General features: G+C 41.0%; 1 protein-coding gene and 1 pseudogene across 1 annotated transcript in view; one reads left to right on the top strand and one right to left on the bottom strand.

The window, feature by feature from the left end:
- AFG2A (AFG2 AAA ATPase homolog A) overlaps nt 1-15,099 on the top strand; it is a 358,336-nt gene that overhangs the window by 103,463 nt on the left and 239,774 nt on the right. The window lies entirely within an intron of this gene.
- LOC134566253 (5S ribosomal RNA) lies at nt 4,981-5,101 on the bottom strand (annotated as a pseudogene).

The raw sequence follows: 15,099 nt of genomic DNA on the forward strand, positions 1-15,099 counted from the left end.
TTCAACAATTTGATGTAGTGAAATTAATCACACAAGTCGAGTGAAGTGTGAAAAGGAACTGGTTTATTATGGCCAATTTGCCAGCTTTTATATACAGCCCCAAGCATGGCGTCTCCATCTAATGCAAGACAAGCCCCTCCCATAAATATCTCTGCCTGGGAGATAATTGCATTAAAGACTGGTAAGCTAATTATCTCCCAGGAACAGAGAGGCAAACATACAAATACCCCAAAACATCATAAAAAATGATAATAACCCCACAAATTAATACATCCCCAAATAGCCCTGATCTGAGCACCTAAGTTCATAGGATAAATAGGCATTGATCACAAAGTATCAGCATTTTAACTGCAACAATGGTGATACAATCACAATCACTCCTTTCTAATGCTTTTTCAACAACACTTTTAAAATTATTTACAAAATTGGCAAAATACCTTTTCCTGGTTGACCAGTTAAGACAAAGTAAATATAGCACTGTTTCAACTATTTGATGTAGGGAAATTAATCGCACAGCAAATACTCTTGTACACTATACCCAAAATGTCCACTTTAAATATAGTTAAAGAAGCATATAGATGCACATAAGATAAGACATTCCCTTTCATTCCCACTCCAGGGAATATGGGAAAAATAAAAAATGGTAAGAAGAACAAATGCCCATTTACATGCTTGGTAAATATACAAGCGGTTTAAGGCAAAGTGCTAAACCTGCCACAAAAATGCTCTCATAATGGAACTAATCAGTTTGTCCTATTAGTAAGATTACAGTTTTAAACAAATGTATTATAACATGACACTGACGGATTTCCCCCGTTCAGAAATGTAGAAATAATAAACAGCTGGTAATTTACTGCCAGTGGGGTAAATAAGTTGATGCATCTGCCACCTGCATTCTCCAGCGAAAAGGACACAACCCTACTTATTATGTACCCTGTAGGTATCTTCTAAATTAGGTTAGCTGGATCTATGTTGTTGTTTATTTGTTGTAGGTTGTGTGCAGCTATATGGATAATATCATTTTTGTATATTACAATTAGAATCTTTAATAATATAGAATAAATATCACTTCTGTACCCAATAAAAGGCATATTCAAAATCGCTTCTGTGGAACAGTGATTGCCCATTCCAGTTTTTTAGTTGTTTTATGTGTGCTTTTTTTAAGGAGGGCATGAGTCAACTATAATTTAGAGCCCTCTTCTTCATTTTTGCAAACATTCTGACTGTATTAGGCACTTGCTTATCTAATTCTCCAGATAGTTAATGTATGCTTACTTCTAATTGCAGAAGCAAGTGGGTTACATGTAGCATCTGTTATTCTTTTAAATATTATTGATATATTAAATAAAAAAGTTGGCTAGCCTTGAAAAGGAATGTGTAACGAAGGAAACTGTGTCCAGTGCCTCATGCCAGATATCTTTCGGTTTGAAATATGAAAATCTTTAGCACTGGCAAGAATATCCTCGAACACCCCAGGCCTCAAAATAATTACGTCAGGAAGCAAAAAAGGTGTTGGACAATGTGTTTTTAATATGCTTTTCACCCATTTAAAAAAGGGCATTGTCCCATATGTTTCAATTATTGTTATAAACCTAGAGTATGTACTTTAAATCAAAATATTAGTTATTTTTAACCCCTTAAGGACAGAGCTTCAGAAGCGTGTCTTTCACTTAATGACAACGTCATTTTTTGCATTTTTTGCTGTTTGCGTTCAATTGCAATTTGCATTTTACTAATTTATTGCACCGACGCATATTATATACCATTTTTTAAAGGACAGAAAGGGCTTTCATTTGATGTAACATATATATACATAAATGCTTATTTATTATAAAAAATACAGAAAAATGCAAAAAAATTAAAGAAACATTTTTAGTTTTTTTTTACAGTTTTTGCAATAATAATGTGTGCACAATTAGTGCAGGTTAAGGAAAGTAATTAAAAATAAATTAATTTAGTTGTTCTGATTTACAGAATATATAATGTGTCTGGGATTTTAAGTTTTTTTTGGTAGTTACAGGTCACAAAGCACAAGGAGTAAAATAAACTTTTAATGTGGAGCGATTTTAGAATTCGGTATGTTTGTCTTGTAAGCTTAATAGCCATAAAAGAAAACAAAATTGCCACACAAAAGTATATATTTATATAAAGTAGACACCACAGGCTATTTACCTAAGGTTGTGTTGACACTTTCTACGTAGCCATTTCACCGCCAACCTCTGCTAAATATTGGAGTAAAATTGTAACTATATGCTAATCTTTAGTTACTTCTATTATAGATTACATTATATCCTATTATCTTTCTACTCTTATCTGTTTCCCTTGTTTACATATCTCCTCTTAGATCACATAAACAAGCCAAGCTTTTGTCAGTTGTATTCACATGAGCCATTGCGATTTTTCTTTTACATGTGTTTCTCAGCTGGCAGGACACACAGACTTAGCATTTTTCAGTATGGGTTACTGACGTAGCTATCAAGCCAAAGTCGAGAAATCTCTTTCTAAATATCTGGCTGCATTCTTTTACATTATCTCAATAAGCTCTGAAACTCTGTTTTCCATAGTTTAACACACAGACTTGCTCTTCTAAAGTTCCTGGCACAGTGAAGATACATCTAAACACCGGATATAAGTCTCTTCATGCGTCACAGAAATTCCTAGCATATCGTTTGCGTGTGTTCATTTATTATTTTTTTTTTCTAATTCTGAGTTTAGCAGTTGTGAAATGCGTGGGAAGAGAAGTAAGATTTGAAAGCTGACATCATTGTATATATCCAACAGCAGCTGCAGCATCATTTGTTCTAGGGACCAGTCATTGACCAGACTGGTTATTGACCCTTTATTTTGGGAACAAAAGTTTGAAGTCAAAAGATTTTGCATGAAGCTGATGGTTCAACATTTTTATATATATATATATATATTTTGCAAAGAAAATGGTTAAAACATAGTCTAAGATTGTTTTTCTCCTTATATGTGATCTCATCTCCATATCTTTGATGAAGGTATCTAAAGATAATGATTCTACTCACCAGAAAAAAATCAATAAGCTGTTGTTGTTCTGGTTACTATAGTGTCCATTTAATGTTATTTTAAAAAATACTTTCTTGCACCGTATACATTTCATAAAATATGATTGATAAATTACATGAAGTGTAGACAGACAGCACAGGTTAAAAAAACATAGCAATATAAAGAAAAGGTATGTCGAGGTGTAGGTCACCTTCTCTTAAAAAGCTGGTGCCAAGATGTTAATTCTACGTTTCAACCACCATTGATGCATTGGTTTTTTGGTCAGTGCTATCCATACTTTTAAGCATTTATTCAAACTTCCCTTTAAACTTTTTGTAATAAGAAATATTTCATTGCTTGTTTGTTAAGATGATATAATTAATTTGAATGTATCCTTAGACAAGAAATATGAAAGGGTCCTGAATTTATCTCCAGTGTCCAATTCATGCTGTCATGCTTCACATATTTTCAAGCAGTATGGCTTAATCAACAATCTAAATAATACTTGTCTACAAAGACCCTTTCGTCTTCTAGTTTTATAACATCATTATTCATAGCCTCTCTCTAAAAGCTTGCTAGCATTCCATGCCTCGCTGGAATGAGACAGGATTACAAACTTATGCATCCTGCCCTTCTATCTACGCTGGATCACCGTGTCAAAAAACATCCTGCTAAAAATGCAATTCTTTTGGTTTATGTCTGATGAAAACCTCTTGGATATCTCCCAGCAAACTTTCCAGACCTCCTGTCAAAATTTAAATTACAAAAGGGAACACTGGAACAGATTCAAAGAATTTACAGTTCTCTGTGTTCCTGTTGTTAAATAATAGCCGTGCAAACAATACATTTTAATAATGTTTTTATTATATTTTGTTTAAAGTGACATTCCATTGAAACCCTTGTTATTATTTGATATGCAAAAAACATTACTCATTTAGTAGAAGAAAAAGGTAAAATGGGAAAAAGGTACATGTTAACGTGCACAGTCATATCTGCTTGGTTCACTATGGTGTGTGTTGTCCCTAAAATATCTCACAACATGAGAATAAAAATGGAGTTACCCAAATTCTCAGTTTAATTGAAAAACGTATTATTACGACATCTGTACCCATATATGTCGTTACATCTGAAAATGTCAATAGAGTAGTTGGGTACCCCAAAGGGGAAGCAACTGGGTGTGTGTCTAGGGGCGACCAAGACAGGGGGTAACCCTCACATACATGTGTTAGTTGAGAAGTAGACCTAAACTGGTCAAATGAAAAAGGGCGCCCCCTAGTGCATAACTATACATATGTACAACGAAATTGTAAAACGTAACCTTTAATGGTGGCTGTAATAAAAAACTCTAGTAAAGAGTTTAAGAAAGAAAATAATAGTAAACTTAAAATAGGAGGATAAGTGTCTAGAAGGGGATAATTATCCTAAGGGTATCGCCTAGAGGATATAGAGCTAGATAAAGCTAGAAATCCCCCCAACCTGTATAGTCCGTCTCACAAAAGCAATCCCTCCTGGAATTACCAAAATATAAATGAGCCGCTTCTGTAGTCACTATGTACAATCCCTATATACAGTGCTTGCTTGTAGCAAAAAATATGTGCACACTTAGGAAAAAACTGTAACAGAAAGTAGTGATAGAAGGGGTTCACGTGATCAAAAGCTAGTCTGAGTAAAGTAAATAGATGGATACATTGTGGCAGTTTGCATAACATCTATTGCAATACTGTCACCGGGGGACGGAAAACAAAAAATGGGAGGAAAAAACCTGAGATCTAGTAGACAGCTCTAAAAAGAGACTGACCAGCAATGTAAATTGCAAGATCTGACGAAAGGTTAATAAAATCCCCGTCACCCACAGTTCCCCCGTCCCCTTATCTAAATCGTACGAAGGTCCAATGATATTGAACTGACTAGCTGATCTTACAGAGAGACTATACTGGTCGGTGTCCAAACTTGAACTATCCTTCCTACTGCTACCTAAATGGCACCTGAGGTTCCTAGTTGGTCTTCCATACAAGTACTAACCAGGCCCGAGTCTGGATGGCTTCTGAGATCTGACGAGATCAAGCATTTTCAGACTGGTATGGCCATAGGTTTTTTCCTCCCATTTTTTGTTTTCCGTCCCCTGGTGACAGTATTGCAATAGATGTTATGCAAACTGCCACAATGTATCCATCTATTTACTTTACTCAGACTAGCTTTTGATCACGTGAACCCCTTCTATCCAGGGGTGTATCCTGGTTTTGTGCTGCCCCCCCAGCCTCCTTACCTTTGGGAATGCTGGGGGGGTTCTCCCTCTCCCTGGGGTCTAGTGGGGCTGCCGGTCGGGCTGCTGGGCTGGTTGCTGGGCTGGCGGCTGGCGAGGGAGCACTTCCTCTGAGCTGTCTGCTCAGCTCCCTCGCGCGCCGCAGAGTGAGGCTGGGAGGCGGAGCCGGAATATGACGTCATATTCCGGCTCCCAGCCTCACTCTGCGGCGCGCGAGGGAGCTGAGCAGACAGCTCAGAGGAAGTGCTCCCTCGCCAGCCGCCCGCCCGCCCAGCAACCAGCCCAGCAGCCACCAGCCCAGGATGTCTGTTAGCCGCAAGGCTAACAAGGCATTTGCCCTGGGCGTTTGGGGGTGGCTTTTTTTGCCGCCCCCTGGAAAATGCCGCCCAAGGCAAATGCCTTGTTTGCCTCGCGGCAAATACGCCCCTGCTTCTATCACTACTTTCTGTTACAGTTTTTTCCTAAGTGTGCACATATTTTTTGCTACAAGCAAGCACTGTATATAGGGATTGTACATAGTGACTACAGAAGCGGCTCATTTATATTTTGGTAATTCCAGGAGGGATTGCTTTTGTGAGACGGACTATACAGGTTGGGGGGATTTCTAGCTTTATCTAGCTCTATATCCTCTAGGCGATACCCTTAGGATAATTATCCCCTTCTAGACACTTATCCTCCTGTTTTAAGTTTACTATTATTTTCTTTCTTTAACTCTTTACTAGAGTTTTTTTATTACAGCCACCATTAAAGGTTACGTTTTACAATTTCGTTGTACATATGTATAGTTATGCACTAGGAGGCGCCCTTTTTCATTTGACCAGTTTAGGTCTACTTCTCATCTGAAAATGTCACCAAACCACATGAACTCAAAGTGTTAGATTTATTCAAAATACTGTTTTGATTTGAATAACCCTTGTTATTCTTGTCCCACCCCTCAAAAAAGATAGGAGGGACCATGCTTATATTGGCTGTGTGTCACCAGCATGCTGTGCCTGATGACAGATGTCAAACATGCACAGTACCGACAATAGCCAGTCTGGAACTCTTGTTCCGGGCTGCCTAATGATGCCCCAGTTGTGCTCTGGCAACAGAGAGGTTAAATTCTGTATGTGCAGTGTCATAGTGAAGTGTTGCATATACAGACTCCAGGCACCATGACCAGTACAAATCAATGAAGTGGTCATGGTGCTTGAACTAATCTTTTAATATTAAAATCGTCATCTGCAAATTTCTGAATACCATCTTGAATGATATCAAATACTGAATGTTATTGTTATTAGTTTATGATGATCATTATTTTATAGTGCCAACATATTACGCAACACTTTTCTTTTTCTTTTTTTAACATGTGTAACAACAAGTAATTGACAAACCATATAATCATGACATATGCAAAAGGCATATAGGTAGGTGAGACTGTAAAGCAAAATGTGGAAGTAAGGGATGAAAAAACTACTGTAAAGAGAGGTTTCCCAGGAAGATAACCTTTCTTAAAGAGATGGATTTTAAAGGACTTTTTCAAGGAGCCTGGGGGACAGTCCAATAGGACGAATTAGGGTATTCCATTGGAATGGAGCTTCCCTTCACATGTCCTAAAGTAAAATTAGTAGTGAAAATCCAAACAGAGGACAAAAGAGGGTCTCTAGAGCAAAAGAGAGTCTCTAGAGCAAAAGAGAGATTAAGAGATCTTGTGAGAATTTGAGTTGTTGAAGATCTTTGTATTTTAAAGTCAGTAATTGAAAAAGGATCCTAAAGGTGAATGTGGTGAAATGTTGTGAATTGTGAGAAAGCACTATATAAGGAATATGATAAGCCTGGGAGCAGCATACTTAATAGAAGAAATAATTAAAAATAAAAATCTGCTCTTTCTCTTAACCTTGACACTGGCACTGAATTAAAATTAAATAATTTTTTCCTCTCTTGCTGACTCCTGTCATAAGAGCTAACGTTTACATTTTGTCATTGTCATCTAAGGTTGACTGACTTTGGACAGGATAATGCAGAGTGAATCTTGGATTATTATCCAAACTGTTGTGGAAACAACAATATTTGGTTGATGGAAAAAGTAAGTTTATACCAACTATTCCATATCAGTTTAACAGAAAATGAGTGGGGGTGAGGGTGTGTCACCATAATCATTAGAATGAGCTTATAAGGGTTACAGCTCTTAACCCCTTAAGGACACATGACATGTGTGACATGTCATGATTCCCTTTTATTACAGAAGTTTGGTCCTTAAGGGGTTAAAGTGCCTCGATAAATTAGATGCCCCTGTTGGTGGCATATGGTAGCAATAGTTCCATCTGAGCCTTTCTTACCCAACCTGTTTTGTGTTCTTACTTTATAAGGAAATGTGGTGGAATCTCGGTAAAAATAAATTTAGTAGGCCGAGATTACCACGTGGCATGTGTACGTGCATATGCTGACGTATCGATCAGTTGGTTGCACGAGGCAAGATACGATCAGTAGTGTACGGAGCATGTGCAAGAATACAGGATGTAGTATTCCCCTCCTCCATTGTGCTGGACAGGCCATGCGGTCAAGCAGGAAGTTAATTCTTATTTGTATTGATTGGTCAAGAGAATGTGCGGGTGGAGCTTAATATGGGAGGAGTTATGTGCCTATATAAGGAGCCTGCACTATTGTCCGGGGCTCAGAACTTGCTGTATTTTGGTGACGTTAGTCCCTCTGAGTCCCGATCGGTGATCCAATAAAGAATCTCTTCCTTCCTGAAGAAACCTGTGTCCATCTCTCTGTGCTTTGCTTCCGTCAGTTTCTCCGGTATCAGAAATGACTATTAAGTGTATTGTACTTGAACATGCTACATGATATACTTTTAAAAATATTTTTTTGTTAACTAAAATATAGTGAAATAGAGCACTTAAGTTACCATAACTACAAATTCATGATCATGCTCTCTTTATTAATACTTATCGGAATATGTTTTTCTCCAAAAATATAAGTTCTTTAAATTCTTCCCCAAAAAGTACAAATGACTTAAAAATAAACACATAACATAACACCCTTAAACAATCTATAGAAGTGATCCTTACAATAGAACACTCACATGCAATAGAGCTTATAGGCAAGCTCTAAGTGTATGCATCTCTGGGTCTGTAATGGCAACCACTCCCCTCAATGCACTAATGTTCCCAAAATAGGACCTTTACATTTTCACCATGTCTTTGTCTCAAAAAAAGGAAACTAGCATTGCATAATACTGCTATACATAGGCAATGCAATAAATATGTGGACCTCATCTATACAATATCTATTCACTAGAGCCAACTGACTATAGGGAATTATTTTCAGTGAGTTACTGGCTTGCTATTGAGACTTGGCAGTACTTGTGAAGCAAAAACCAAAAACATTACGGTGGGGAAAAATTGTGATTGAAAACCCCTTCCATCTGAAGTCTGTTGATAGTACAATGTTAAACAAAAATCTGCACACCAGTCAAGCCATATGACTTGCTTTTTCCACAGAAATCACATATTTGCAGTGATGTTACTACCGCAAAGGATTCTGGCCGGGCCTATGCAAATTAGTTCATCAAAGAATCACATTTTTGCCTCATTCCATTTTAAACATGGATTCCTGTGAGTCTGTGTTTGCTGTATACAACAGCTTTGAAACACAATTTAGGAAAAGATGCAAATCCAGGGAACCACTCATGGACAGCTGTTTCATTGTTAATGCAAATCATCAGCATGAGGTTGGTTACTGGCTTGCTATTGAGGCTTGGCAGTACTTGAGAAGCAAAAAACAAAAAAGTTATGGTGGGGAAAAATTGTGATTGAAAACCCCTTCCACCTAAAGTCTGTGGATATTTATACAATGTTAAACAAAAATCTGCACACTAGTCAAGCCATAAGACTTGCTTTTCCTACAAAAATCAAAAATTTGCAGTGATGTTACTACCGCAAAGGATTCTGGGTGGGCATATGCAAATTAGTTAAACAAAGAATCATATTTTTGCCTCATTCCATTTTAAACACAGATTCCTTTGAGTCTGTGTTTGCTGTATACAACAGCTTTGAAACACAACTAGACATGTACACCAGTTAAATTTTTGTTTCGTACTTATGAATTCAAACTAAATAAAAGTTTAATTTGTTCATTCCGAATTTCGTCCGTAAACCATTCGTTCTTCGGACGATATTCGGTAAAAGTTATTTGTTGGTCCATTAGGAGGAAAATACCACTGCGCATGCGCCCTGCATTGACTCCTATGGGGGGTCACTATGACCCTCATTTTAATAAAAGGGATGCCGCGAGTAGGGGCCTGCAGGAGGATTTAACCTTCCTTTTATTAATATGGTCATAGTGACCCCTATAGGTTTTAATGCGGGGGGCAGAGGGGGTTAGGGTAGGAATTAATATTATTTATTACAAGGAATTTATGGTAAGGCTGCCGGCTTCCTCCTTGCTTTTTTTGTGTGCAGAAACAAAAACAAAAAACGCTGGTTCTCCCTGCAGCCTGAGACTTGTAAAAGTCTCCTTGCAGCCCTGCACGGGTTAAGTCTCAGGCTGCAGGGAGAACCAGCGTTTTTTGTTTCTCCTCTGTGCTGTGGGGGTTAATTTTCCTGCAGCACAGAGTCTATTAAACGATAGAACTGAAACGAAAAGGTAATTTGCATTCGGCATATGCCCTTTTGTTTCGCTTATATTTCATATGTAGGACGTTCGTTTACGTTTTAGTAAACGAATCCGAAAGTCAGAAACCTCTGATGAAATTGTATTCGTCCAAAAACCAATGCATATGTCTAATGTCTAAACACAACTTAGGAAAAGATGCAAAGTCAGTGAACCACTCATGGACAGCTGTTTCATTGTTAATGCAAAGCATCAACATGGGTGTCACGATTCGGGGAACCCAACACGCTAACACACACACAGACACACACACAGAAAGTGTGCAGTACCGGACCTTAGAGTGGCCGGGCTAAGCACACACAGAATAGTCAGGAGATAAGCCGAGTAAGGGGAACCAGAAAACAGAATAACGATAAACAAGCCGAGGTCAAAGGGGTAGGAGAAAGTCACAAAGTCAGTATAACAAGCCAGAGAGTACGTAACCAGAAAGCACACGTTCAGTATCAATACATAAAGCAAAGACCACAACAGGGCACTGAGAGGCAGGAAAGGTAAGTATAAATATCCTAGCCTTAATTCTGATTGGATAACTTCCAATCAGAATTAACAAACACACGTGGGGGGTATCTATACCCCCCACTGTGATTTTTGTACTGTCGCTTTAACGCCGGGTCACGTGAGTGACCCCGGCTTACTGATATGGGTGCCGGCTCCCAGCGTGCAGCGTTAGACATGCTGCCGCTGGGGGGAGGAGGAGGAGAGGACGCTCGCCGCCCGGTAAGAGGAGGGGGGACCGCGGGCAGCGATGGACCGAGGGTGAGTGCTGCAAGCGGATTGCAGCCTCCCCTCACCGCTGCCCGCGGAGCCCTGACATAACCCCCCCCCTCGAGGACCGCCCGGAGGGCGGGAAGCCAAAGGCTTCAAAGGAAACCGCGCATGAAAGGAGCGGATCAAAGAGGGCGCGTCCAAGTCAGAGACAGAAACCCACGACCGCTCCTCCGGGCCGTAACCCTTCCAATCAACCAGATACTGCAACCGACCTCGAGAGAAACGAGAATCAAGGAGAGCAGCCACCTCATATACGTCACTAGAGACCGCGTGGAGGGCATCGGAACGCCTGAGAGACCCAGAGAACCGATTACAGAGCAAGGGCTTCAAAAGGGAGGTGTGAAAGGTGTTAGGTATGCGTATGGAAGGGGGCAAGGCCAGGGAGTAGAACACAGGTTTCACCCTACGCAACACCTTATAGGGACCAAGGAACTTGGGCGCGAACTTCATCGAGGGAACCCTAAGGCGGAGATTCCTAGAGGACAACCAAACCCTATCACCTGGAGCATAAGAAGGAGCCGCACACCTACGACGATCAGCAAATCTCTTTTGAGTAGCAGCAGCACGACAAAGAGCAGCATGGACCTGATCCCACATCTTCCATAAGGAGGCGAGGTGCTCGTCCAAAGCGGGCATTCCCTTGTCGGAGAACACACCGGGAAGGACAGCGGGTTGGAACCCATAAGCCACCATAAAAGGACTTACGCCAGTAGAAGAATGAGACACAGTGTTCCTGGCAAACTCAGCCCAGGGAAGGAGATGGGACCAGTTGTCCTGGTGTGCATTTGTGAAACAGCGTAAATACAACTCCACAGACTGATTTGCTTGTTCGGCAGCTCCATTAGATTGCGGATGATAGGAGGAAGTAAACGATAAGGAGACCCCCATCTCAGCACAAAAGCCTCTCCAAAACCGAGAGACAAACTGAGGGCCCCTGTCAGATACGATATCTTGTGGTATACCATGCAAGCGGAACACTTCTTTGGCAAACACCTGAGCCAACTGAACCGCAGAAGGTAGCTTCTTAAGCGGAATGAAGTGCGCCATTTTGGAGAACCTATCCGTTACAGTCAAAATTACTGTCTGCCCATCAGATGAAGGAAGATCCACAATAAAGTCCATGGATAAGTGTGTCCACGGTTTCTTGGGTACAGATAGGGGCATAAGGAGTCCCAGGGGTTTAACATTAGGGGACTTACACTGTGTACAGACACGGCAAGCCTGCACATAATCTACCACGTCTTTTTTGAGTGAGGGCCACCAAAACTGTTGGAAAAGACCCTTGTAAGTCTTGGTAACCCCTGGATGACCAGCCGTTTTGGCGGTGTGAAATAAAGTTAACAACTTCTTTCTGTCTTTTACTTTCACGTACAGCTTACCAATAGCAGTCTCAGAGGGTGCTTGGGATTGGTATGATTTGATACCATCAAGAAAAAGAGACGAGATAACCAAACGGGTAGTAGCTATTATATTAGTTGTGGGTACAATGGGCTCAGGAGTGGAGGTAACAGAATCTACAGGTTCGTACTGGCGGGAGATAGCATCAGCCTTGACATTTCGATAACCAGGCCTGTATGTGATTATGTACTGAAAACGGGAGAGAAATAAAGACCATCTACCCTGACGGGAGGACAACCTCTTAGCATCTGTGATATAGGATAGATTTTTATGATCGGTTATAACCAGAATCTTGTGTCTAGCTCCTTCTAACAAGTACCTCCATTCCTTAAATGCCATCACTATAGCCAATAATTCCCTGTTCCCGACGTCGTAATTCTTTTCAGACTCTGACAAGCGTTTAGAAAAGTAACCACAGGGAAGGAGGGGTTCGTCATATGATTGTCTTTGTGACAACACTGCTCCTATACCTGATTCAGAGGCGTCTACTTCCAGTACAAAGGGAAGGGAAGGATCAGGATGGTGTAACACAGGGGCAGTGGCAAATGCCTTTTTTAGAGTTTCGAAGGCCACAATAGCATTAGGATTCCAAACCCTGGGGTGTAAACCCTTTTTTGTCAGTTTAGTGATAGGGGAAATAATGGATGAGAAGTTTTTAACGAACTTTCTATAATAATTGGCAAACCCTATAAATCGTTGTATTGCCTTAAGACCTTGGGGAAGGGGCCAGGACAATATGGCTTCCAATTTAGAAGGATCCATGCTGAATCCTTGTTCAGAAATAACATAACCCAGGAATTGTACAGAAGTTTGGTCGAATAAGCATTTTTCTAATTTACAATAAAGACCGTTCTGCAACAACCTCTTAAGCACCATCCTAACATGAGTATGATGTGTCTTCAAATCTGGAGAATATACAAGTATGTCATCAAGGTAGACTACAGCACAGACATGCAGTAGATCTCTAAAGACATCGTTTATGAGATCCTGAAAAACGGCAGGAGCATTACACAATCCAAAAGGCATGACCAGATACTCGTAATGCCCACTACGTGTATTGAACGCCGTTTTCAATTCATCGTTCTCCTTGATACGAACAAGGTTATAAGCCCCCCTGAGGTCTAGTTTAGTAAAATATCTAGAACCTTTGACACGATCAAACAATTCAGTAATGAGGGGGATCGGATAGGCATTTTTAATCGTTATATTGTTTAGGGCTCTGTAGTCTATACACGGTCTCAAATCGCCCTCCTTTTTTGCCACAAAAAAGAAACCAGCCCCGGCAGGAGAGGAGGACCTTCTAATAAAACCTTTACTTAAGGCCTCCCGTATGTACTCCTCCATGACCTGGTTTTCTTTCTCAGAAAGAGGGTAGACCTTACCCCTAGGAGGCATAGTACCCGGTAACAGGTTTATGGCACAGTCATACTCACGGTGTGGGGGTAGCTTATCTGCCTCCCTTTTTTCGAAAACCAAAGCAAGGTCTGCATACACACAAGGGACAGAAACAGAAAGCGGTTTGGCCGTGGGCACGTTAAGTAAACAAACGGGACGTACTTGGGCCATACAGTCTCGTTGACAGGATTCCCCCCAGGAGAGTATGTCTAAATAACCCCAATCAAGTACTGGGTTGTGTTTCACTAACCAGGGAAAACCCAGAACAATGGAAGCAGTAGGGGAGTCAATTATTTGGAAGGTTAACCTTTCCTTGTGTAAAGCACCCACAGACATCTCTATATCTCGGGTTTCATGGGTCACCAGAGGTCTCTCAAGTGGTCTACCATCTATGGCCTCAACGGCCAAGGGTGTGGCCTTTTGGATCAAAGTCAAGGCTGCGGTTCTGGCAAAGGTCTCATCCATAAGGTTGTCAGCCGCACCTGAATCGATCAAGGCTTTAGTTGTTATGGTGGTTTTATTGACCAAAAGAGAGACCATAATAAATGGTCTGGAGATGGACATATGAGAGGACAAAGTCATAACACCGAGGCCGACCCCTCTCTAGGCCTTAGGTGCTGGAGTTTCCCTGTAATTTAGGGCATGTATTACAGTGGTGCCCCCTCTTTCCACAATAAAGACATAACCCCTCCCTTCTACGATACGTTCTTTCAGCCTCAGTTAACCCCGTAGCACCCAATTGCATGGGTTCGGGGGATGGTTGCCTAGGAGCGGGTAACGCTAGTAATGCAGTACTGGGTAGAGCAGGTAACACCCGTGTATCCAGCCGTCTTTGACTACGTCTCTCTCTAATGCAGTTATCAATAAGGATTACATAGTCTATAATATCATCTAGAAGGACAGGCAGTTCCCTGGATGCTATCTCATCCAGTATGTAAGCGGTCAAACCCTCCTGAAAGGCTGTTACGAGGGCGTCGTTATTCCAAACCACTTCAGCTGCTAGAGTGCGGAATTCGATAGTATAATCCGCTACAGATCTGTTACCCTGTCGAACCCTAAGCAGAGCTTTGCCAGTAGAGGCAACCCTACCGGGTTGATCAAACGTGCGTTTGAATGCTGACAAAAAATCTGCGAAGGACATAGGAGACATATTTTCCCACATGGGGTTTGCCCATGCTAAAGCTCTCCCAGACAGGTGGTTTATCAAAAAGGCAATTTTGGATCTGTCGGTGGGATAGGAACGTGGATTCATCACCAAATGGATGTCAATTTGATTGAGGAAACCACGACACAATGCTGGGTCACCACTATAGCGCTGTGGCGGTGTCATATGGACTACATGAGCAGGAACGGGTACTGGAGTGGCAATGGGTTCGGGCACAGCAGCAACCGCCTCCTGGACGGCAGGCTGCAGGTGTGCAGTACGAGCCAGTATGGTTTGCAAAGCTTGAGCAAACTGATCCATACGGTGGTCCAAGCCATCCATTCTAGCCTCCTGATTAACTAGGAGCTGTGGTATGTCAGCAGGTTCCATTATGGCCCTGTTGTAATGTCACGATTCGGGGAACCCAACACGCTAACACACACACAGACACACACACAGAAAGTGT

This window comes from Pelobates fuscus, chromosome 6 (genome assembly GCF_036172605.1).
Source record: "Pelobates fuscus isolate aPelFus1 chromosome 6, aPelFus1.pri, whole genome shotgun sequence".
NCBI lineage: Eukaryota > Metazoa > Chordata > Amphibia > Anura > Pelobatidae > Pelobates > Pelobates fuscus.